This window comes from Artemia sp. Qi Xiang Cuo, chromosome 6, assembly GCF_049724085.1.
Source record: "Artemia sp. Qi Xiang Cuo chromosome 6, ASM4972408v1, whole genome shotgun sequence".
Lineage (NCBI taxonomy): Eukaryota > Metazoa > Arthropoda > Branchiopoda > Anostraca > Artemiidae > Artemia > Artemia sp. Qi Xiang Cuo.
In genome coordinates this window covers 49,574,019-49,599,296 of record NC_142799.1, presented here as the reverse complement: position 1 = coordinate 49,599,296, position 25,278 = coordinate 49,574,019, and the positions used below count along the sequence as shown (strand labels likewise).

General features: G+C 36.0%; 1 protein-coding gene across 3 annotated transcripts in view; it reads right to left on the bottom strand.

Moving 5' to 3' along the window:
* Window positions 1-24,762, bottom strand: part of LOC148951325 (putative E3 ubiquitin-protein ligase HERC4) — a 50,066-nt gene extending 25,304 nt beyond the window's left edge. The window contains exons 1-2 of one of the 3 annotated variants that reach the window (XM_089090235.1): window positions 24,679-24,762; window positions 13,684-13,825 (exon numbers count right to left, since the gene is read on the bottom strand). The gene's annotated coding sequence lies outside the window, so the exon portion shown is untranslated. The remainder of the gene's footprint in view (window positions 1-13,683; window positions 13,826-24,678) is intronic. The other 2 variants (XM_089090236.1, XM_089090237.1) reach the window with 2 other exon arrangements.
* Between the last annotated feature and the right edge of the window lie 516 nt (window positions 24,763-25,278).

The following is a 25,278-nucleotide window of genomic DNA, read 5'->3' as shown; positions in this document are numbered from 1 at the left end:
GAGGAAGTGAGCCATTCCACATAGCGTTTATAAAAAAATACCACACATTATATTATAGAGAACTAGGTCACGCAATTACACTTCACATGATTGTCCAATTTCGTCCCAATGCTTAAGGAATTTTTTTCATTTTTTTACTTCCCTATTTGAAAGGTGTGTTACGCATATGTACATTAAAAAAAGTGGCAGAGAAATGCAAAAATACACTGAAAATAATAGGCATGTCGAATGCACCAGGATTCGCCCACAAGTATTCCCCAAGCATTTTGACAGGTTAGGTTGAATTGGGTTCTGACTTGCATCAAAACAGATAGCTGACTTACGTTCTGTCAAATTTGTAGGTGAAAACTCATGAATTTAAGGAAATCGGAGTTTTGTGCCCTTTTCTTATAAAACTTCTAATCAAACAGTTAGATTCATAGACATTTTTTCTACATACTGAAACCCTATTCAAGGCCTATTAAGTCTTTCAATTAAGCCTTTTGGAGTAAAAAAGTAGTTCTTTTTTAAAAACTGTCAAATCATCAGTACTTTTACCCTACAGTACTCCCACCACATACATCCATAAAGACAAATAGATCAGGGAGAATCTTAAAGTTACTGGATAGATTAAATTTATAGCCTGGACTATCCCTTAAGACTACTCAAACGCCAAGAGATTCAAAATAAGGAAGATGTATAGTTTTCTAGTTAAAGTGTTTAATATATGTTTCTTTATGTATTATGTTGCTTATATTATATTTATTTTTCAGGTGCTTGGGTCACAATAGATGCTTAATACTTACTTGTTTAATGCTTGATAGAATACTCTACAGGGCTAAGGCGCCAATCAATCTTTTTCAAAACTGTCATATAATACCTTTTGAATTACAACACCTGTAGACTTATCACAATAGAGAAGGATGAGCTTATTAAATAATGCTCTTTGTTTCCTTACCAAATAACATAATTTTTCTGAAAGAAATGTAAGATGGTTGAATGAAGTTCTGAAATTTATCCTCAATTACTTTATTTTACTGAATCTCCTTCCAAGATGGGTTTAAAGGTGTTAATAATTTATTTTGTATTGATCTCCTTCAGTCATTATTCCATATAGCCATCAGGTCTCCATAGCCATTATTCACATACAAGGCTGAATTCCTTAGAAATGTACTAGCAAAGATTTTTAAGAAAGATTTGACAGGTTCTTTTGTAAATCAGTCCATGAAATCCAGAGGTGTAATTTGCTATGGGGTAGGGGGGCAACTACCCTTCCCAGACCTTGGTTTACCCCCCCCCTACCCCAACTAAACTTGAGTTTCTTCCAAAATCTTGTCAAAACTAAGATAAATCTGCAAAATTCGAGCATCAACAGAAACAGATAATTTTTTCTTTAGTTTATATTTATCGTTATAGCCTACTATAAAGTACATTTATAATACTTTTATAGTACTAAATACTACCTTTATGGTACCAAAATGGCTTATTTTTTAGTTTTTACTGTCATTTTCAATCCATTTGGGAAAATTGGCTCCAAATTTGCCCCCTCCACCAGGATTTTTATGAAATTATGCCACTAATATTTAAATCATAGAAAATGTTGCCTGACTGAGTTATTTTGACAGTTAATATTACAGCTTTGGTTGGAACCTTTTTTTGTAAAAGGCAGTACATAGAACCATAATATTTATGGTCTTAGTAGGGTATGCTTTACTTATTCTAAGCTTATTGCAACTAAGCAAATAGGTTTACTTATTGCAACTGAGTCCATTGATTTTTTAATTTGATCAACTTAGTGGAAATTAATAAAGACTTGAGAGCCAAGTCATGGCTATTTAGAGTAAACACAAGACAGATAGTCTCGATACACGTCAGATATTTTGATAGGTAGAACTGGCATTGCTTTTTCGGAGTTGTATAAAAATGATTCAATTTCACTTGTCAATGATCATATCTATCATCCATCCTAGGGCAGAAATAAGATACATGGAAATAGAGTAAGGGTAATTCAAATCGTCTATCAGTTTTGTGAGCCATTTGAAGGCAATTGGAGACAAAATAATGATTCAAATATTTATGAAAAACCAAGTCCACAGGACTTGCAGGCAAGTGGACAGCTTAGATTGTTCAAGGGGAGCACATGTTTCATAAAGGAGCACCATGAAATGGTTTCCTTGAACATTGTGAAGTATTTGTTTCTTTCTATAATGGAATAAGCCAGTGGAATTTATAATTTATGGTGTTAATCAATACACTGCTGCAGTTAAGGTAGAAAATGAAGTTAGTGGCTGGTTTTGTACTAAATCAGGAGTTAAGCAGGGTTGTGTTCTATCCCCCTTCATGTTGATCATTCTGATGGACTTCGTCTTAAGGAACAAAGGAACGGCAATACAAGACCATGAAATTCTCTGATCCATGGATCTGATCCAATTCACGATCCATGGAATTCATGGATTGTTTTTACTTTTATAACTTTAACAAATCAAATAATACTAACTTTTTGATTACTAAATATTAGTATATGTATATTAACCTGACAATGCACATTCATTTGTATTTTTTTCAGTCAAGTGCAAATTTTGTTCTGGCCTTGGGAAGGCATAAGGGTTTTGGGCCCAACTTATGTTAATTTCTGCTCGTTTTGAGTTTGACTCGGTCATTTATTGTAATTTCTGTTCGTTTCGGGTTTCATTTATTTATCGATGCTGATTTGTGGTATTTTCAGGCTTGGTAGATTATTTGAGATAATACTTTAAATCTTTTGGTGTTTTAAGACTTTAGTTTGGCCTGCTATTTCTATGCTGGAGAAAAATTTCCAGCAATTTTTAACAACATATGCCCTTTTAAAAATCTGGACAAATAATACTGTTCAATTTAGTTTCATACCTCCTCTAGTTGACCTGAAATGGAAAACTTGATACCATTCACAAAAAAAAAATCTGTTTACTTTCTTAGATAGCTTGGATACACTTACGCTATTTTGATTTGGTTAAATTTTAAGAGAAGTAGCAACGAAAGTTTGAACATAATACCTTCAGTCGTTCTTGGGATACTACTGAGATGCCTTATTGGGAATTAGCAATATCACAGTGCATTTTGATTTAATCTTAAGGCAACATTTAGTTTTCAAACATAATGGGCAAATGGGAGGGTGGGATTGGAAGGAGGATTAGTTGCCCTCCAATCACTTTCGACTATTAAAAATGGCATCAGCCCTTTCTATTTTCAATCGAATGAGCCCTTTTCGAAGATCCCACGACAACTCCTTCTATACGAAGTGCCCTGGTCTAAACAACAACAACAACAAAAAATAATAAATTATACCCATATTGATCTTCACCGATTTATTCCCACATCGATTTATAAAAATGTCAAGCCTTCCAATCACTTTCGACAATTAAAAAGGGTACTAGGCCTTTCAATTTCCAATCGAATGAGCCCTTTTGGAAACGGCAACGCTTCATATAAACACTATATATGCCCCAAGGGCATAAATTACAACCTTACCCTAAGGTCTGTTAGGGTGGTTGTCAACCTCTAAGACCGAATTTCCAGAACTTCCAACTACGTTACACAAAATGGCTATCTCAAAATTTTGATTGGATGTGTTTAGGGAAATGGTGGGCGTGAGAGGGGCGATAGTCACTCTCCAATCACTTTCAACTATTAAAAATGGACCTAGCCCTTTCAATTTCCAATCAAATGAGCCCTTTTGAAGTTTCTACGACCAAACTTTCAATAAAAGTCTTATATGCCCCCAGGTCATAACTTACAACCCTTGCTCTGAGTGCTGGGAGGGTGTCATTCTCAAAGACCTAATTTACAGAACTTTCTACTACGCTGAACAAAATGGTTATCTGAAAATTTTGATTGGATGTGTTTGAAGGAATGGTGGGTGTGAGAGGGGGGTTAGTTACCCTCCAACAACTTTCGACCATTACAAAGGGCACTGGCCCTCTCAATTTCCAATTGAACGAGCCCCTTTTGAAGTTTTACGACAACTCTATCTATAAAACCTTATATGCCCCCAGGGCAGAACTTAACCTTTGTTCTTGGGCCTCTAGGGGGTTTGTCATCCTTAAATACATAATTTCCAGAATTTTCAACTACGTTGAACAAAATAGCTATCTCTAAACTTTTATTGAATATTTTTGGGGAAATGATGGGCGTAAGAGCGGGGTTAATTACTCTCCACTCTCTTTCGACTATTAAAAAAGGCAATTTCAATTTCCAATCAAATTAGTTATTTTGAAATTTCTATAACAACTTTCTATATAAACTTTATATGCCCCCAGGGCATAACTTAAAACCCTTGCACTGAGAGCTCTGAGGGATTATCATCCTAAAAGACCTAATTTTAAGAACTTTCAACAACGTTGAACAAAACGGATATCTCAAAATTTTGATTGGACGTGCTTGGGAAAATGGTGGGCGTGAGAGGGGTGTTAGTCGCTCTCCAGTCACTTTCAACTATTAAAAAACGCACTAACCCTTTCAATTCCAATTGAAAGAGCCCTTTTGAAGTTTCTACGCTTTCAATAAAAACCTTATATGCCCCCAGGGCATAACTTACATACCCTTGCCCTGAGGGCTGTGGGGGGGGGGGGTTTCATCCTTAAAGACGTAATTTCCAAAACTTTCAACTACGTTGAATAAAATGGCGATCTAAAATATTCATTGGATGTGTTTGGAGAAAAGATGAGCGTGGGAGGGGGCTGGTTACCCTCCGATGTGTTTTGACGCTTAAAAAGTGAACTAGAACTTTCAAGTTCCAATCAAATGAGCCCCATCTGAAGTTTATACAAGCATTCCTTCCATAAGAACCATATATGCCCCCAGGGCATAACTTATAACCCTTGTCCTGAAGACTGTGGGGGGAGTGTCCTGCTCAAAGATATAATTTCCCGAACTTTGAACTGCGTGGAACAAAAGGGCTATCTAAAAATCATTAGTGGATGTGTTTGGGGAGATGGTGGGCGTGGAAGGGGTGTTAGTTGCTTTCCAATCACTTTCGACTATTAAAAAGCGCACTAGCCATTTCAATTTCCAATCGAATGAGCCCGTTTGAAAGTTTCTACGACAACGCATTATATAAAAACCTTATATACCCCCTGGGCATGATTTACAACCATTGCACTGAGGGCTGTGCGGGGGAGGGGGAGGTCATCCTCAAAGACCTAATTTACAGAACTTAAAACTACGTTGAATAAAATGGCTATCTCAAAGTTTTGATTAGATGTGTTTGGGGAAAAGGCGGGTTAGTTGCCCATAAATCACTGTTGACTATTAAAAAGGACACTAGCAATTTGAATTTCCAATCGAATGAGCCTTTTTTGAAGTTTCTATGACAACGCCCTTTATAAAAGAAAAAAAACCTTATATGCCCCCAGGGCGTAACTTACAACCCTTGCTCTAAGGGCTGTGGGGGACTGTCCTCCTCAAAAACATAATTTTTAACTGGAAATCAGCTACACTGAACAAAATGGCTATCTCTAAATTTTGATTGGATGTGTTTTGGGAAATGGTGGGCGTGCAAGTGGCTTTAGTCGCCTTCCAATCACTTTCAACTATTAAAAAGGGCACGAGCCACTCCAATTTCCAATTGAATGAGCCCTTTCTACGACAACTTCTTCGATACGAAGTGCCCTGCTCTAAAGGAAAAAATTAATAAATAATACATTGTGCCAACATCGTTCTTATGTGCCCCCAGGGCATAACTTAAAAATCTTGCCCTGAGGGTTGTGGGATAGTGTCCTCCTCCTTACTTAGTCCCCCGTTTCTTGTCTCGTTCTCGAGTGTCCCCGTTCTTTACTTAGGCAGCGTGATCGCACTGCCTATGATGCCCCCAGGGCATAACTTACAACCCTTGCACTGAGGGCTCTGAGGGGGTTATCATCCTAAAAGACCTTATTTCCAGAACGTTCAACTACGTTGAACAAAATGAACATCTCAAAATGTTGATTGGATGTGTTTTGGAAAATGGTGAGCGTGAGAGGGGCGTTAGTCGCTATCCAATCACTTTCAACTATTAAAAAAGGCACTAGCCCATTCAATTTCCAATTGAATGAGCCCTTTTGAAGTTTCTACGACAACACTTTCAATAAAAACTTTATATACCCCCAGGATATAACTTACTACCCTTGCACCGAGGGCTCTGAGGGGGTTATCATGCTAAAAGACCTAATTTCCAAAACTTTCAACTACGTTGAACAAAATGGATATTTCAAAATTTTGATTGGATGAGGTTGGGAAAATGGTGGGCGTGCGAGGGGTGTTAGTCGCTATCCAATCACTTTCAACTATTAAAAAAGGCACTAGCCCTTTTTTTCGATTTCAAATTGAATGAGCCCTTTTGAAGTTTCTACAACAATGCTTTCAATAAAAACTTTATTTATCCCTCGGGCATAACTTACAACCCTTGCCCTGAGGGCAGTGGGGGTAGGGATTGTCATACTTAAAGACCTAATTTCCAAAACTTTCAACTACGTTAAATAAAATGGCTATCTAAGAATTTTGATTGGATGTGTTTGGGGAAAAGCTGAGCGTGAGAGGGCTTAAAACCCCTATGCCTTTCAAAGGCCAGAACATAATTTGCACTTTACTGAAAAATATAAATGTTTTTACTTTCATAACTTTAATAAATCAAATACAATTAACATTTTGATTAATAAATATCAGTATATAAGTATTGAACTGGGAATTCACATTCATTTGTATTTTTTTCAGCAAAGTGCAAATTATGTTCTGGCCTTGGGAATGCACAGGGATTTTAAGCCCTACGCATGTTAATTTCTGCTCGTTTTGAGTTTGACTCGGTTATTTATTGTAATTTCTGTTCGTTTTGTGTTTCATTTATTTATCGATGCTGATTTGTGGTAGTTCCACACTTGGTAGATTATTTTATTTTTACTCATTTTTGGTTTAATGGAGTTCTTTACTTTTCTTTGAAAAACTTATTTTGTGGAAAAAGTTTTTTTAATTAATTTCTGTTCGTTTTATATTGACATAGTCTTTTCAGGGAAAAAGAAAGTTATACTTTAAATCTTTCCTTTTTTAAGACTTTATAGTTAGTTTGACCTGCTATTTGTGTGCTGGAGAAAAATTTTCAGCAATTTTTAACAACATGCACCCTTTAAAAATCTGGACACAAATAGTAGTGTTTAATTTAGTTTCATACCTCGTCTAGTTGACCTGAAATAGAAAACTTGATACCATTCGCAAAAAAATCTGTTAACTTTATTTGATAGCTTGGATATACTTACACTATTTTTAATTGGTTAAATTTTAAGAGCATAAGTAGACCAGAAAGTTTGAAAATAATGCCCTCAGACGTTCTTGGGGTGACTGAGATGCCTTATTGGCAATTAGCATTAACACAGTGCATTTTTATTTAATCATAAAACAACATTTAGTTTTAACATACTGGGCAAATGGGAGGGTGGGCGTGAGAGGGGGACTAGCTGCCCTCCAATCACTTTCGGCTATTAAAAAGGGCATTAAAGGGGGTTACTTTGAACTAAAAGTACCTTTTTTTTCTCCTTTATTTCGCAATAAATTATGTAAATGGTAACATAAAAACCTAGAAACACATTTCCATATGTATATTTGACCGCTGAAGAGGGTGGACGTTACTGATTTTTTCTATTCCTTCCCACATGGCCATAATTTTTTTTGAAAATGATGTTCAAAGTTACCAACTTTTCGTCCAACTTTGAACGACGTAATTTAATTTTATTTACTGTTCATGTAGTTTCCTAATTTGTTCAAAGTTGGCCATGCTTTCGGTAAGTTTGAACAACCACTTATTTACAGGCTTTTTCCTCTAAGATTTAATGTAAAAAAGGTCACTTATATTGAACAAAATTAAAAAAAAAATTACAGAAAATTAGACTGAGATCATGTCAAAAAACAGAACTTGCAGAAAAATCCCGGAAAACCGGGGCCTAGAATTGGTGTTCTTTGCAAAGTTTTTGTATGACTTTGTAACTTCAAGGTTCCCTGAAATTAGGAAGGGGCCATGGCCTTTTCGAACAAGTGGTCCAGCGAAAACATATCTTTCTTCAACAACACTGACACCACCTTTCTTGGGCCAGTTGTAACTGAAGTCAGCATTGCTCACACGTTCTATAAATTTGAACTCCACCATCCCCTCATCTGGAAGTCTTCTGTTCGCCCAATGTAGAAATCTTTCTCATAGAACACAGCATAGAAGTCAGACACTTTAATTGGGAGACCTGAGTCCTTCTTACAAGTAGAATTTTCACCACCCTCATGTTCACTGTTCTGGCCTTCATCCCAACTAAGTGCACTGGAATCGTCGCACAGTTTTTCTGGCAAATTGTCTGATGCGTCGTCAGATGAGCAGTCTAGATTTAGGACTTCTCGTAATCTATTTTTCAGCCCTCTTTCATTCATTCTGGTTTGTTTTACCCTTGGCAGATTTCACTTCCCTCACCCCTGAATCGTTAGGATTCTCATCCTCCCTGTCAGTCATTTTAGCTAGTAATTTTCCAGAAACCTTGTTAAGCTTTATTTCCTTACGCGACACAGTACCAACAGTGACAAACCGCCTTTTTTCGAAGGAAGTTATGACAGGATCACCAACTGCCTCACGGATTTCGTCATTTGATCGCCTATCGGGAATCTTTTCGATCCAACGCTTTCTGTCAAAGCATGCCGTGAGCCCATTTTGAAGGTTGACATTGTCATCCTTTGCCAGCTCATCCCAGAGAAGCTTCAATAGCTTTGGAAACACCTCCTTTCGGACTGAATTTTCGGCAGGGTTTTGCATCTTGTATTCTTCGAGGGTTCTTCTCCAGATTCGTTTATTCAGCCTAAAGAATGAAGACTATTCTTTTCAATATTCTATTTTAGAAGATTTCAATAAAAACTTATGCCTATATGCCCCCAGGGCATAACTTATAACCCTTGTCCTAAAGACTGTGAGGCGAGTGTCCTGCTCAAAGGTATAATTTCCTGACCTTTAAACTGCGTGGATCAAAATAACTATCTAAAAATTTTGATTTGATATGTTTGGGAAAATGGTGGGCGTGGAAGGGGTGTTAGTCGCTCTACAATCCCTTTCAACTATTAAAAATGGCCCTTACCTATTCAATTGCCAATCAAGGGAGCCCATTTAAATTTTCTACAACAAAACTTACAATAAAAATCTCATATGCCCCTCGGGCATAACTTACAAACCGGGTCCAATGGGCTGGGGGGGGGGGTCAACCTGAAAGACCTAGTTGAGAAAACTTTCAAACCCGTTGAACAAAGTTGGTATCTGAAAATTTTTATTCGATGGGCTTGGAGGAAGGCTGGGCGTAAGAGGGGGGTTAGTTACCCTCTAATCACTTTCGAATTTTACATAGGGCACTAGCCCTCTAAATTTCGAATTGAATGAGCCCCTTTTGGAGTTTTACGACAACTCTAGGTCTATAAAACCTTATATGCCCCCAGGACAGAACTTACAACCTTTGCTCTTGGGCGGTATGTCATCCTTAGATACATGATTTCCAGAACATTCAACTACGTAGAACAAAATGCCAATCTCTAAACTTTGATTGAATGTTTTTGGGGAAATGGTGGGAGTAAGAGGGGGGTTAATTACTCTACTAACTTTCGACTATTAAAAAGAGCAATTTTAATTTCCAATCAAATGAGCCCTTTTTGAAATTTCTATAACAACTTTCTATATAAACTTTATATGCCCCCCAGGCCATAACTTACAACCCTTGCACTGAGGGCTCTGAGGGGGTTATCATCCTAAAAGACCTTATTTCAAGAACTTTTAACTACGTTGATAGGTGTTTTGCGCCCAACTTATGTTAATTTCTGCTCGTTTTGAGTTTGACTCGGTTAATTATTGTAATTTCTGTTCGTTTTGGGTTTCATTTATTTATCGATGCTGATTTGTGGTAGTTTCACACATAGTAGATTATTTGATTTTATTTTTGCCAATTTTTTGTTTAATGGAGTTCTTTACATTTCTTTGAAAAACTGTTTTTGTGGAAAAAGTTTTTTTTAATTAATTTCTGTTCGTTTTATATTGACATAGTCTTTTCAGGGGAAAATAAAAACTTTATATGCCCCAGGGCATAACTTACAACCCTTGCACTGAGGGCTGTGGGGGGAGGGGTTGTCATCCTTAAAGACCTAATTTCCAAAACTTTTAACTATGTTGAGTACAACGGCTATCTAAGAATTTGGACCGGTTGTGTTTGGGGAAAAGGTGGGCATGAGAGGGGGGTTAGTTCCCCTTAAAGTACTTTCGACTATTAAAAAGGGTACTATCCCTTTGAATTTCCAATTGAATGAGCCCTTTTTCAAGATTCTACGACAAAGATTTTAAGAAAAACCTTATTTGCCTGCAGGGCATTAATTATAATCTTTGCCCTGAGGGTTGTGGGGGATTGTCCTCCTCAAAATATATTTTATATCTGGAAATAAACTACGCTGCACAAAATGCCAATCTCAAAATTTTTATTGAATTTTATAAGGGAAAAGGTGTGCGTGAGGTTAGTTGCCTTCCAATCGCTTTCGACTATTAAAAAGGGTAGTATCCTTTGAATTTCAAATTGAATGAGCACTTTTTCAAGTTTCTACGACAAAGATTTCAATAAAAACCTTATAAGCCTCCAGGGGAAAACTTATTTTCCTTTGGGTTTGTAAGGGTTGTGGGGGAGTATCCTCCTCAAAACTATATTTTCTATCTGGAAATCAACTACGCAGAACAAAATGGCTATCTCAAAATTTTGATTGGATGTGTTTTGGGAAATGATGGGCGGGGGGGGGGGGCTAGTTGCCCTCCAATCACTTTTGACTATTAAAAAGGGCACTAGCCCTTTTAATTTCCAATCGAATGAGCCTTTTTTGAAGTTTCTACAACAACACCCTCTATAAAAACCTAATATGCCCAAAGGGCATAAATTAAAATCCTTGCCCTGCGGGTAGTGGGTAAGTGTCCTCCTCAAAAACATATTTTCTATCAGGAAATCAACTACACTGATCAATATGGCTATCTGAAGGTATTGATTGGATGTGTTTGGGGGAATGATGGGCGTGGAGGGGGGGGGGGTATTTGTCCTGCAATCACTTTTGACTATTAAAATAGCACTAGAACTCTCAATTTCCAATCAAATGAGCCCTTTTGAAGTTTCTACGACGACCCCTTCCATATGAAGTACCCTTCTCAAAAGGAAAAAAATACATTGTGCCAACATCGTTCTTATATGCCCTCAGGGAATAACTTAAAACCCTTGCCGAGGGTTGTGAGGGAGTATCCTCCTCAAAAACATATTTTCTATCTGGAAATCAACGACGCTGAACAAAATAGATATCTCAAAATTTAGATTTGATGTGTTTGGGGGAATGATGGGCGGGGGGCTAGTTGCCCTCTAAACACTTTCGACTCTTCAAAATGACATTAGCCACTCGAATTTCCAATCAAATGAGCCATTTTAGAAGTTTCTACGACAACACCTTCTATAAAAACTTTATATGCCCCTAGGGCATAACTTAAAAACCTTTCCCTGGGGGTTGTGGGGGAGTGCCCTCCACAAAAACATATTTTCTATCTGGAAATCAGCTACGCTAAATAAAATGACTATCTCAAAATTTTTATTGGATGTGTCTGGGGGAATGATGGGCGTGGGGGGGTCTAGTTGCCCTCCAATCACTTTCGACTATAAAAAAGGGTACCAATCCATCGAATTTCCTATCGAATGAGCCTGTTTTGAAGTTCCTACGACAACACCTTCTATAAAAACCTTAAATGCCCCCAGGGTTTAACTTAAAACCCTTGCCCCGAGGGTTGTGGGGGAGTGTCCTCCTAAAAAAGATATTTTCTATAAGGAAATCAACAACGCTGAACAAAATAGCCATCTCAAAATTTTGATGGGATGTGTTAGGGGAACGATGGGCGTGGGGGGGGGGGCTATTTGCCTAGTCTTGCAGTTTACAGGAAAAGAAAATATTTGTATATGATTCGGTAAGAAGTGTATCGGATGAGTTTGGGGGTGGGAGTGGTGCTAGTTGCCCTCCGATCTCTTTTGACCCTTAAAAAGTGAGCTAGAACTTTCAATTTCGAATAAAATGAGCTCTTTCTGAAGTCTATACGAGCATCTTTTCCATGAGAACCATATATACTCCCAGGGATTAACTTATAACGCCTGTCCCTGGGCCCTGGCGAGTTGTTTTGACCCCAGAGGTTTTGTTGAATTATCTTTGAACTGTCATAAAAAGATAACTATATCAAAGTTCTTATTGAATGAATTTCAGGGGAAAAGGGTGTGAAGAGGGGTGGGGGTCCTCTGATGTCTTTTGACTCTTAAAAAAGGGAATTATAACTTTCAATGTCAAATCAAATGAGCCCTCTCTGAAGTTTATATGAACATTCCTTCCATAAGAACCATATATCCCCCCGGGCATAACTTACAACCCCTACCCCCGGGCCCTGGGGGTTGTGTGGACACCGGAATTTTATTGTATGATTTTTGGACTTTATTAACAAAATGACAATTTCAAAATTTTTATCGGATGCATCTGGGGAAAAATGATGTGGGGGTGCTAGTGGCAGTGGCCCTCCAATCACTTTTGACTCATAAAAAGGACAATACAAACAAGGATTTCCAATCAAATGAGCCCCCTCCAAAGTTTATGTGACGACCCCTTCCATATGAAAGGCCTCTGGAGAAAAAAATAATAAAACATTGGAGCCGTGCACTCTTTCGTATAGGCAGCGCTATAGCGTTGCCTCTGATTTCAATGGATTTTGAGGGGATGTTGAAATACATTAAATACACTAATTACAACAAATTAAAACTTATAAATAAGAATCAGATATCTAAAAAATAAATATAATTAAAATAATAAATAAATCAGGAAAGAAAAATAAATAACAGATTGTGCCCACGTCACCCTTTGCTTAGGCAGCAGCATTTCACTGCCTATTATATGTGTCCAAAGGCGAAGAAAAGGAAAAAAAAATTAAGATAATGATAATATATTTCTTGTTTGAAGCACTAATTCTGATACTAAGGACAAGTCGCTGCAGTACCAAGCCGTCTGTGAGCATTACAGCTATGCAAGCACCTCCTTTGTCCCCCCTCTATTCTGAGCTTCACTCTTTACTCTTATCCATTACTATGAAGTGCTTTCAAATAACCTCCTTCCATTCCATTTTGAGGACAACCACCCAGACATATTGCCGAAAACACCAGTTTTGGCAGCGCATCATTCTTTATTTGATAAATATTAAACAGTTTGTGGTAACAAACTGTAAGTAGGGAGTGACACGCAGGGTTGCCAACTTGCACACTTTTCGTGTGAAATGCACTCCTTTTTTTCATTGCCTTCTTTCACACCACGGACCGGATTTGCACTCTTTTTGCCCATTATTTGCTCTTTGCACTCTTTTTTGCACACTTTTATGAAATGATGATAGAAAAGTATTAAGCGAAATAAAAAATTAAAATCAAACTATTTAAGTGCAAAAGATAGAACAGCTAGCCGCTATGATCTCTGTTATCTATGCCTGGGCCGTCCCCCAGGCGTCTTTCTCGTTTTGTCGCCCATTGAGCAAGAAGTAGATCAAAGCATAGATAACCAGTGAAAACGTGAAACCCCCCAACCCCCCTGGACATGGCCTTGTGCCCCGACTATTTTCTCTATTTTGATGAACTTACTCTATTTTGATGAACTTACTTTGGTTACCTCTGAATTTGTGAGGAGAGATCAGCAACATCTGCAAGATCAATGGGAACTTGGAGCAATTTCTTATATAGCACAAGTGGAAATGGCAAATTGAAGATTGTGAAATTGTAAATTGCTAAGCCACAAAGAAGTCCTATAAAAGAATAGAATCATGGCAAACAATCACAGCAAAAAAGCCACAAAGAAGTATTATGAAAGGATAGAATCGAATTACATTAAATTACTTGGGACAATGTAATGAAATGTGTTTCAACCGGTTCAGTCGAAATTTAAACAACCATTTATATCTTTAAAATAAGAAAAATTGGAAATTCACTTCTTAATGAGAAATTCCTCCACATGTGGTTTTTGGTAGTTGTTGGCTCGAAATTAAGAAAAAAAAAACGTGAGTGACAAATAACCAAAAATAAAAGAATAGAATCACGGCAAACAATCATAGAAAACAAAGCAATATTGTTTTATTCCTACATCACTTTTAAAAAGTCTGTCTCCAAAGGCCTTCCCCAAGGTGCTGTCCTCAGCTGTCTCCTGTTTTCACTATATTTATGGGATCTGAACCTACCCCAAACAAATATTCAGTTTGGAGATGATATAGTCCTATGGTCTACCTCAAATGATTTTGAACTAGCCCAATCCAAGTTACAAAAGTTGCTTTATGCCTTTGAATGTTTCTCCAACAATTCATGCCTACCCACCACCCCATCAAAATCAGCTATAGTACAGTTTCATAACAAGAGAAATCCCAAATCTGCCCTACTAACCCTAAATGGTGTTGTCATCCAAGAGCAACAACACATCAAATATCTTGGCCTCACTCTAGACCAAAAGCTAACCTTCAGGCTCCACATTGAAAATGTGAGAATAAAATGCCTCAGAAAAATGCGTATCTTACAAAGGCTACTCAACACGCCTTGGGGTTGCCATGAAAAAACTCTAATAAATTTCTGTAAGACTTATATTAGATCTCAGATTGATTATGGACTAATTGTATATGGCTCATGCTCAAATACCCTACTATGCAGTCTGGAGACTGCCCAGAATACTATGATCCGTGCTGTACTTGGCCTCAGGAATCACACCAAAACCAACTTCCTCCTCAGTGAAAGTGGTCTCACCTCTATTGCCATGCGTAGAGACATCCTACTTGCCCGCTACTTTACAAAAATTGAAGGTAACAGTTCCCATAGATTACATGACTGGCTAAGAAACCCTGGAGCTTTTAGGGGCCTTGCACGGGAATTTGCAACCACCCAAATGACCTACCCCATACCTTCATCTTCTTTATTTCAAATTTACCCCCAGATACCTTCCTGGGCTAACCACTACCCAGAAATGAACCTTTTGTTTGCGCCAGCTATTAAAACAGACCTTTCCCTTGCCTATGTAAAATCATTATTTCATGAATTTGAGTCTCAGAGATATATCCACCACCTCCCAATTTTTGTGGATGGCTCAAAAACAGATTTCAGGACTGCTTGTGGAGTCCACTTCCCATCTTTAGGTACAGCAGCTGCTGAAAGGCTCCAAAATGATGTGAGTATCATGACAGCTGAAATAGCTGCCATCAACATTGCATTGAAAACCATTATAAAGATGCCAAACCCCCCTAGAAACACCCCTCTTATAATTTATTCAGACTCAAAATCAGCCCTTGCCTCAATATCACCAGAACATTCAGACTACCCAGACAATGATACCTTTACCACTCTTGTACTATTGAACCAACTACTTAAACAAGGTATATCCACAAAATTCCAGTACATCCCAAGTCACATGGGTATAAAAGGGAACCACAAGGCAGATGAAATAGCTAAATCTGCCCTTCAGCTAGAAATAATTTCTGGAAGACCTATCCCAGTAAGAGATGTAAACCATTGGCGCCTAAAAATTTATCTAGCAAACCAATGTCCACCAAACCTTTCTCCATTTACATCCCGGAAAGACTCAAAGATGTACCACAGAATACGATCAAATGCTACTGGCCTTAACAGCCAAACTATCAAACCACAACCATTCCAACAGTAATGAGCCCTCTTTGCCGCCTATGTCAAACCCATGATGAGACTACCAACCATGTTCTTTTTGGTTGCCCTGTGGCAACTCTCAACCGTCAAAAAGAATGGTTAACTTTATCTGCTATATTCAAGCGCCTTAAGCTAACCCCTAATATTGACCAACTAACACAAAGCAAACTCTCTTCAACTGATGATGCTAAATTGTTCAAAGCTGTCTTTAACTGCCTAAATATAGGTGGTTTCATCAATGATGTATAAAGCCTATTATTGAATAATAATAGTCTAATCTCTATACTTGATTTCCCAGGACACCCCTGACATAATCAGACAATACGAAAAAGGTTAAATGGATTCATCCGAATCCTATAATTGAAGAAGAAGAACGTGGTAAATTCAAATTAAGCTGAATAGAAGGAAGTTGAAAGTTGTTAGGCACAACTGTTCTTCATGGAAATGGAAAAGGAGTATGAAACACGAAGTAATGCAATTTACAAGCAACAACCATAATAAACGTACTAAAGTCTAATCTCAAACTGATAAAATTCTGCAAAGACTTTAGGCCTGTGCACCATTTTAAAGTGTGAGTGACCCATATCTTCTTGTGATAGCCATTTCTTCTGAAACTCATACTATCAAAATGATATAAAAGGGTAAATTAGGAAAATATGGGATAGCCTAAAATGGTAGTTTAGACTTTAGACACTTCTTGCTATCTGAGAAAGCAGTTGAATTAGGTGTAATGACGTCAGAAATGAATCCAGGGCCAAAAATATTCAAGCCAGTTGAAAATGACAATGAAAAATGGGCAAATATTGAGCAGTTTGTATTTTTGACTTATGAATAAAGTGAACATACAACTCATACTACTCATACAACATATGAACATAAATACATACTACATACATACTACTTTTTTTTACGGGGAGTTGAAAAGAAATACTGTATGACTGGTCAAAGGTTCGTAAAGTAGGTTTATAGATACATTTTGATGGATTTTCTAGTGAACTTTTCTAGATCAAAGTGACAAGGAGCACAGGAGGGTTGGAACCACCAATAATTCGTATACCATTTTTTCTGGCAGATTTCTCTCCTTTTAATTTCATTTGAATGATAGCCTTTTCAACAAACATAGCTAAAAATGAACAGAGACGGGAAAATTAAAACAAAAAACATCTTTTTTGTCAGAATTTAAAAAACACACAAATAATATTACGTAGGAATAGCCCTGGAACTTGCAATTCTTTCGATTTTTCATTAGGGCGCTAGTCAAAACAAGCTTGAAAGTGTATTAAATCTAGCTCAAATAAATCTTTTATTTATCGAAAATAGGGGGAGATGATATTGTATGACCTTAAAATAGAATGTGGAATTGTAAAACAACAGATAATTTACCTAAGACAGTGAAATTTGTGTTGAAATTGGACCTTAAAAATATTTTGGCTAGTCGGGGATGGAGGGACATGCCTCAAATGATGTTTTATGATGCCAAAAGATCCCAACTCTCATTGAGCCTTCAGATAAATACATAATTAGGTCTAAGAATGAGACAAGGGGAGGGTTAGATATTAATGTATATCCCTTGGGCTGTATTCAGAACTTTTGTTTAGGTATTATTTTTTTTTTAGGGGGGGGGGATGGGGGGTTGTCCCCGCCCCCCCCCCTCCCAAAAAACTCACATCAAAAATGTGAAACTGATATTTAATCTCTCTTGATTTCTGGGGATACCTCCGTCTACACTGTTATTATGAAAGTAAAGAGTAATATCAAACCCCAAAATGAGCAAAATTTCTTAATTATAGGAAGGGGACTGCCCCTTCATCATCCCCATCTCCGCCTCATGGTTGTAGAAACTTTGGAGGATGCTCATTTGATCAGAAATTGAGATTTCTAGTCTTTTTTTATAAGTTGAAAGTAATTGGAAACCAACCAGCAGCGGGTGGGGAGGGGGGGGGGTATTTTCCTTGATTTTTTCCGGGGGATCTTCCTCACCTTTAGTATAAAAGTGGGTGAACAAAATAGCTAGGTACCACTCAAATACGGGTACGGAAATCTACCGCAGGACAGGGTAATGCATTGTGGGAGGCAGAGACTCCGATAACAACAAGATTCTTCTTTCTAGAAAGCTAGAAAAATTCTTCTTTGAAGCACTTCTGCCAGAAATAGTTGATGGTAGAGTTCCAAGAAGCATGGACATTCGAGAACCATTCCTTTGAAGCAATTAACTTAGTTTCGTATAGATAATTGATTTTTTGCTCAATGAATTCAGCTTGAATCAATTTTTACTATCATATAAAGCATTTTTACTATCAGCTTGAATTAATATTTACTATCATATGATAGTATCGCGTACCTCTTTGTAGGTTTTTTTTTAAACACTGCTTTACGCTGCAGTTCAGTACACTTTTTCTAACCATTAATATAACTATTAAAAGGGAATATTGTATGCATATACATTTTAGGGATCTATCTTTCACACATATACAGGGCTCCTGAATGGGGGAGAGGGTACAAGGAGGTTATGTACAAGATCAGGAGACGTTGACAGTAGTAGTAGAAGAGTTGGTATTCGTTATAGTAATAATAGTAACTGCTGATACTACAGCACTAGTGGTATCAGCAGAAGAAGCAGTTCCAGCATGTACATAGTGCTCTTGAGTAAGTCAAACCTCCCCCTCAACATATCCCATAAAATTTCAATTAAATACACAACATTGGTCTTGTGATATTACTGACAGGCTCCTTTGACAGCTTGCATGCAAATAGTGTGTTTTGATTTAGTTCAATCTTTTTGTCTCAATATTCCCTGAAACTTTGACCGTATTACCACCATAATACCGTAATAGCCTAATTAGTAGCATTAGGAGTAGCGACAGTAGTAGTGGTAGTACACTCTATAAAATAAATTTTTATTTCCAACTAATTTTTTGCTGGAATTTAAACCAGTCAATTTTTTTGTTGAAATTTTGATTTGTGTTTTGGGTCCATCAAATTTTTGAAATTACTAAGATTTATGTATTTTTCAGCAGAAAAAATGTAATTCCCAATGAAAATAGGTTTTATTAATCCATATTGCTTGGATGTGTATGCTAGATCAAATTTTTTAGAATATCATATTGAATTTGATTAAGGTAACATTTAAATTAGTATGTTATATAGTAATCCGAATCAAAGGTTAGAATTACAACATAAAAAAGAAGCTAATTGTCTTTTTGAGTAAAAAAGAGAGTATAAAATTTGGGTTGATATGAGTTGAAAAAGTTTAATTTAGGCTACACGTTTAGAAAGTGCTTACCCCAAAATTTGTCAATAAATATTATATTTGCATAAAACTTTTATAGGCGATTTTGTTTCGTAATACATATGTTTTGTGATTTTCCTTAACTAGAAAATTTTTGAAGCTGCTATCCTATTTTTAAAAATACCAATTCTCAACATATTTTACCCTCTGAATCCAATCTTTTTCAAACTAATACCGAGAACCCTTGGGTGATAATTGCTGATAAACATAACAAAAAATTTTGTCAAATCTCAAACATTTTTTTAAAGTGTAGTTGTATGTAAGTATTGCCTTTATATCAGTTGAACATCCCCCTCATCATGCCCTGAAAGTTTCAACCTAAAAGCCTAATAACTAAGCGAACTTCACAGCCAACTTTGAAATTTTAGTTTTTATCCTGATCCTCAGTATGAAAAGAGGATAAACATAATAGATAGGTCTCACTTGAGGACATTACCAGAATTTTACCTCAGGAGACACCAACATTTCATGGGAGGCAAAGATTTCAAGAAGGCCAACAATGGTAAAGAACTTGTGCCCTTGGAGAGGAGCGATTCCTTTAATTCATCATCATTCATAAAGCATGTTTTTTGCTGAATGCTTATATTGATTCATATGTTTTCCCAAAGCTAACTCTGTTGGGATACTTTCAACTGTGGAATCCTAGCATACCCCTATTTTCACATTGTTTTGGACAGAGCTAAATTGGAAGCAACTCTAAAAACTCAGTATATATAAATTTTCGAAGTGTAATAAGAATTTTCCTGGTTAAGTGTTTAAATTAGAAGAAAAGATGAATTGCTATGTTTCTATATCTTTTTTTCATGCCATACCGAATAATTAATGCTAGCAAAGTATATTTTTTTCCTTTTAAGTTACTAACTTTTTTTTCTACTTGATCATGCTATGTAGGGAAAGAGGCATAAGATGTGTTTTGCGCAGTATGTTTTGTTACAACCTAATGATTTACGTATTTTTATTTCTATAGGGTGTGTTGTTTCTCTCCACTCACTGTGTTCAATTTTTGCGTACCAGAATAAATCCTTTTATTACCATTCAATTAGCCCTCTTTAAATTTTGTGTTGAAATGATGAAATTGTTGGCGGTATTCAATAAAATTTTCTGAAACGCAATATAAGTAGAGAGCAATAGGATTAATCTTTTTCGGCATGGTAGGAGTTGTTGTAGAAACTTTGGAAGGTGCTCATTCAGCTGGAAATTGGAAGTTTTAGTGCTTTTTATAAGAGTCAAAGGGATTGATGCCAACCCGTTTCCCTCCCAAGCCTTTTTTTCGCTACCCTTCTTCCAAAGACATTTGATCAAAATTAGGCATTTAGTCCAAAATAGAAAAAATTGGGACACAATTTAAAGAGCAAGGTGTTGAGGAGGGGGCAAATCCCCTCATATACATTATAATTTCTCCTTAATCACCGTCATTTATCATGAACTATTTGATCAACATCAAAATCCAAACAGAGATCATTGAGATGTTGATTTTTTTTCTGATTTACCAAAAGTATTGCATTCATAATTCTTTACAATCTCATGAAATGTAATTAAACAAATAGAAAAGATTTTTCAACTAAAGTAAGGAGCAAGTTTAAAACTCTTAACAGATTGGTTACTTTGTATATAAGGGGGACAGCCCCCTTTACAACACCCTGCTCATTAAACGAAAGGTTTTTAGTGTTTTAAAAATTCTTTTTTGTCAATATCAAATTTTCTTTAAAAATTTGAACAAAAGCCAAACTTCACAGTAAAGAGTAAGGAGTTAAGGATGAAACAGACTTTTGATCTTATACATAACTGAAGCAATCACAAGCTCTGCAATAGGATTTCTTATTGATAAATAGATTGCATTCATTTGTTTAAATATATTGAATAGAAAAAAGAAAAATATTACAATTTGAAATTGCTGAAAACTAAGTTCCTAGCAGTATTTGTCACCCCAAATAAATTTACTGGCGGGGCGAATGTAGGCCTGCCTTGCTTCCCCCCCCCCCTGTGCTGTTGAATATGGGAATTTAATATTTTAGCTGTATAGAGAAACATTTTAATTAATTCCAACTCCTCGCTACCTCTTTTAACATTTATCTGAAGCCTCATGAACATTTATCTAAGCAATGTGTACATTAATATCTACTTTTTAGGAATCTACCCTATCCCCAACTAAAGAATGACTCACCACTCCCTCCCCCCCCTCATTGTAGCTGACACGTAATTACAGATCACCAAACGTAGCCTAATTTCATTACAAATAAAGTGAATCAACTTGGTTGAATCCAGTACTGCCACCGTTTGGCATTACTTCTTTTGCAACTGGGAAGTATAAAATAGTTATTGGTACTTTTAGATCAACCAACTTCTCACAATTTTACATTGATTGCAAATTTGTCCTCTTAGGGGTAAAGTGTTAGTTTGGTGCCATAAAATGGCAGAAAACTAGACTTTCCTCTGGCCCAACGTGTATGGTCATTTAAAAAAGAGCTTTCAATTTACGTTTGAATAAGCTCCCTCCCAATTATCTTGGACATTTGCATTGATACAATCACCCCTGTGAAAAACAAAACAAAAAAACATGCATTGACGATGTTTCTTCTGATAAAAAAAATGAGAAACTCCACATTTTGAAGATTGGAGCTTGAAACCTCTATCGTAGTTCTCTGACATGATTTTCTTATGAAGGGATTTTCAATAAGATCGCTCACATTTCTGGGGGTGTTCCCCTTTTTTTCAAAAACCAAGCAAATTTTCTCAAATTTTTAGTTGTGGGTGGGTAAAAATAAACTGAAATAATTTAATATATTTAGAATCAGCACAAAAAGTCAATACTGTCGGTCTAGCAATTGTCAAGAGAATTTCATTTTTAGTGTTTGTAGATATTGGCCAAAGTCACTTTTTACTTCTAGTTTTTATCACAAACTATTTGATAAGATTTTCCTTTGACAAGCATTTTTTTTAACCTGTTCATTTTATTTAGCTGAGTAGCCTAATAAAAAGAAAGAGGATCAATTTGACTGCTGGATAGTAAGTTGAAATTTAGTTTTTTCTTTCGCTGTTCTCTAAGTTTTTAAATGTCTGAATATAAAAGGGATTTAAGTTTGAGGTGGAGCATTGTCCTGTTATGAATGAGGTACATTTAACATGACCAGTATAAAATCAAGACATGGTATCTATGCAGGCAGGATGATTTTTGAGTATCTCTACTCTTTCTGTAAAACTATTCTAAGGAGTAGGAAATTGCATAAAGATAAGTCTACATCTGTTATAATCTATGGTAGCAATAAATCTTTCTGTAATTTTGGTTTGAAATAGACTTTTTTTTAAGATTATATGCATAATGCTTACATATATTATTGGTTAAATAAAAGCGATCATTTGCCAGGAACTTTTATTTAAAATTTAATGTATTTTGTTTCATTTTGTATTGAATTTAACTGCTCTTTTTATTTGAGTTTTTCACTAAACGTATTTAAAAATACTTATTCCTACAAAAAAAATATGCTGAAATATATTACCTGTCCACCACTGGTATTTTGGCGTCTGCCCCCCTGGAAGATTTTCTGCCAGTGCCCTTGCTAAATAAGTGTATTCTTTCCTGTCAATGTTTTATCAAACGTCCTTACGTTATTCTTAAATATATCCTTCTTCTTTTTTAAATTTCTATTTTTTCTCAATTTGACTAAAGGCTAATACTCAGAGGGAAACAAAATTCTACATATCTGTCCACTTTTTACCTTTTTTTGTGATTTTGTCTTTTAAAATCAGGTGAAAGCTTGAAACCCTGCTATTCAAATTTTGCAGAGTCAATTTAAGGACCACCTTCTAAACCCATTTTTCATCAAAAGATAACCACCCCATTTTTGCACAGTAAAATATCATTCTTTATAGCTAATTTTCGGTTTTCATATTGTCCAGCCTTAATAAAACTTGTATTTCTTTAAACGGATTACAACATAAGTGGTGTCAGAAGTGGGATTGTTAACTAAATATACAGTGAAACTTCAATTTTTGCCTGATTGAATTATGTTGTAAATTAAGGTAAAGAACCCAAAATTTTTCGTAGCATTTAGTGCTGTTAAAAAGACACTTTTGGATTTTGTTATCATTATCTCCATCAAAATATCTCTGATTTGGGGATAGTCTAGACCTAGGTAATGAAGAAATTGCAGTAGGATAGCTAAAAGTCTAAGCTATGCATCAATATGGTTATTATTCAGATTATTTAAGATCAACCACTTGAAACTATTAGTTTATTGACTTACCAGCAGGGACTTTGGTAAAAGTCTACTTTAGCTACTTTTGGCTATCCTGAGAAGGGGTTATGTTAGGAAAATGAAATTTTCAAGGATGGGTCCACAGGCTCAAGTATGTCCTAGGAAGTTATTTTGAAATGCCTACCTACACTCCTTCTTCCTCTAAAGGGTCATAAAATTTGCCTACATGACAGGACTATACCCATTGAAATTTTGACAAAACAACATTTTACCTTAATTTTCAGTTATCAGTTTCTTTTTCTCTGGTTTTAGCTCTGAAAATGCAATTTCAGTTATTAGAGCAGAATTTTAAGACATAAATAGTTTATTTCCAAAATTTAAGAAATGTCTTTGCATATCTTTAAAACCTTAAAAATTGGGATTGAGCAAAGTTGTGAAGCTGAAAACAATTTTGTTGTACTTCATTTAAGCAGAAGATCTATTTTGCAAGGTTTCACTTCTATAACTCACATATTTTTAAAGGTCATCAAAGGTCAGGACCCTCTAGAGGGAGACAGAGTGGAGGTGGATACTTCAAAATATCTTCCCAGGACATACTTTAGCCTGTAGACCCATCCCTGAAAGTTTCATTTTCTTAACCTAACCCCTTTCCAAGATAGTCAAAAGTAGCTAAAGTAGAATTTTACCGGGACCTCTTTTTGGAAATAGGCTACCAATTATCCTGTTTTGATGTATATATCCTTTTAGTGTTTCAGTTTTATTCATATATTAACAGAAAGCTGATTTTCTTCTGATTCTAGAAATGTAACTTTTATTGCTTGATATTCATTCTATAAATCACAAATATTTAAATATAATTTTTCTTTTCAATTGTTTTTCAAAACAGAGACTACATTTTCAATTTAGGCTGAAAAATCATTGGAAAAAATTTGACCAAGAGGGTGGGGTTCTTGTTACTGCCCTCACATTGCTTCATGTTGTAGTAAAAAGGAGTGGCCCAAAAACCCATTGCTATTTTTCTGGAATGCCACAGAAAAGTGGTCTGTCCCAAAATGAGGTCTTTTACCCTACTTTTGGCCATCTTGGAAAGGGGTTAAGTAGGAAAAATGAAACTTTCAGTGATGGGTCTACATGTTAAAGTGTGTACAGGAAGGTATTTTGAAGTACCTAGCCTACCTCCACTCTTTCTCTCTAGAAGGCCCTGAAATTTGCCTACATGACATGTCTATTACCTATTGCAATTTTGACAAAAAATATTTTACATTGATTTTCAGTTGTCAGTTGAAAATGCAATTCCTGTTATTTGAGTGGATTTTAAGCCAAACTGATGTTATTTTTTCAAATTTAGGAAATGTATTTACATATCTTTAAAATCTTATAAATTAACTCCAGTAGCCTACCTATTTTCAGCTTCACAACTTTGCTCAATCAGAGGGAATAACTAATTAGCCTATATATAATACTCAATAAAGTTTACCAGACAGTAAATTTTCAGGTCCCTGATTAGGGACCTGAAAATAATTTGCACCAAATCTGGCGGTAGGATGTGAATATGTGAGTGATGATTATGACCAAAATTAACTCAGTTCTTAGCCACGTTTTCAGGCCAGTGGGTTCGAACATTGGTTGTTCTGAGTTCTCGTCTTGTTTCTAGTTTTTCGTCTAGTTTCAGCAGGTTTGAAGCTTCAACCCTGTGTTTGATGCACAACCGTAAGTTAATTTCTTAGCTACCTGAATAGCCCATTAACATAAACCTGGCAATTTTTTTCACTAGCCAGTCAGACCTATTTTTTAGAAACAAATTTTTAAATTTTAGGTCTCTATGGGTTGTTATGAGCCAATTTAAGCCGTAAAAATGTACCCCAATTTTCCCCGATGTAAGAACTTAAAAAAGGTTTCAATTGATGTATTCACTTCTATCCTTGCTATATTATGATGAAAACTGCAAATTTACTTATTTTCTATACATTTTTCTAAATGTCACTCTTCTTCAAATAAATGTAATGTTAAAGAAGCACCATCAACAAAATGAAGAAATAGAAAGTAGATAGATTACATATGTTATATGTTGGTCTAT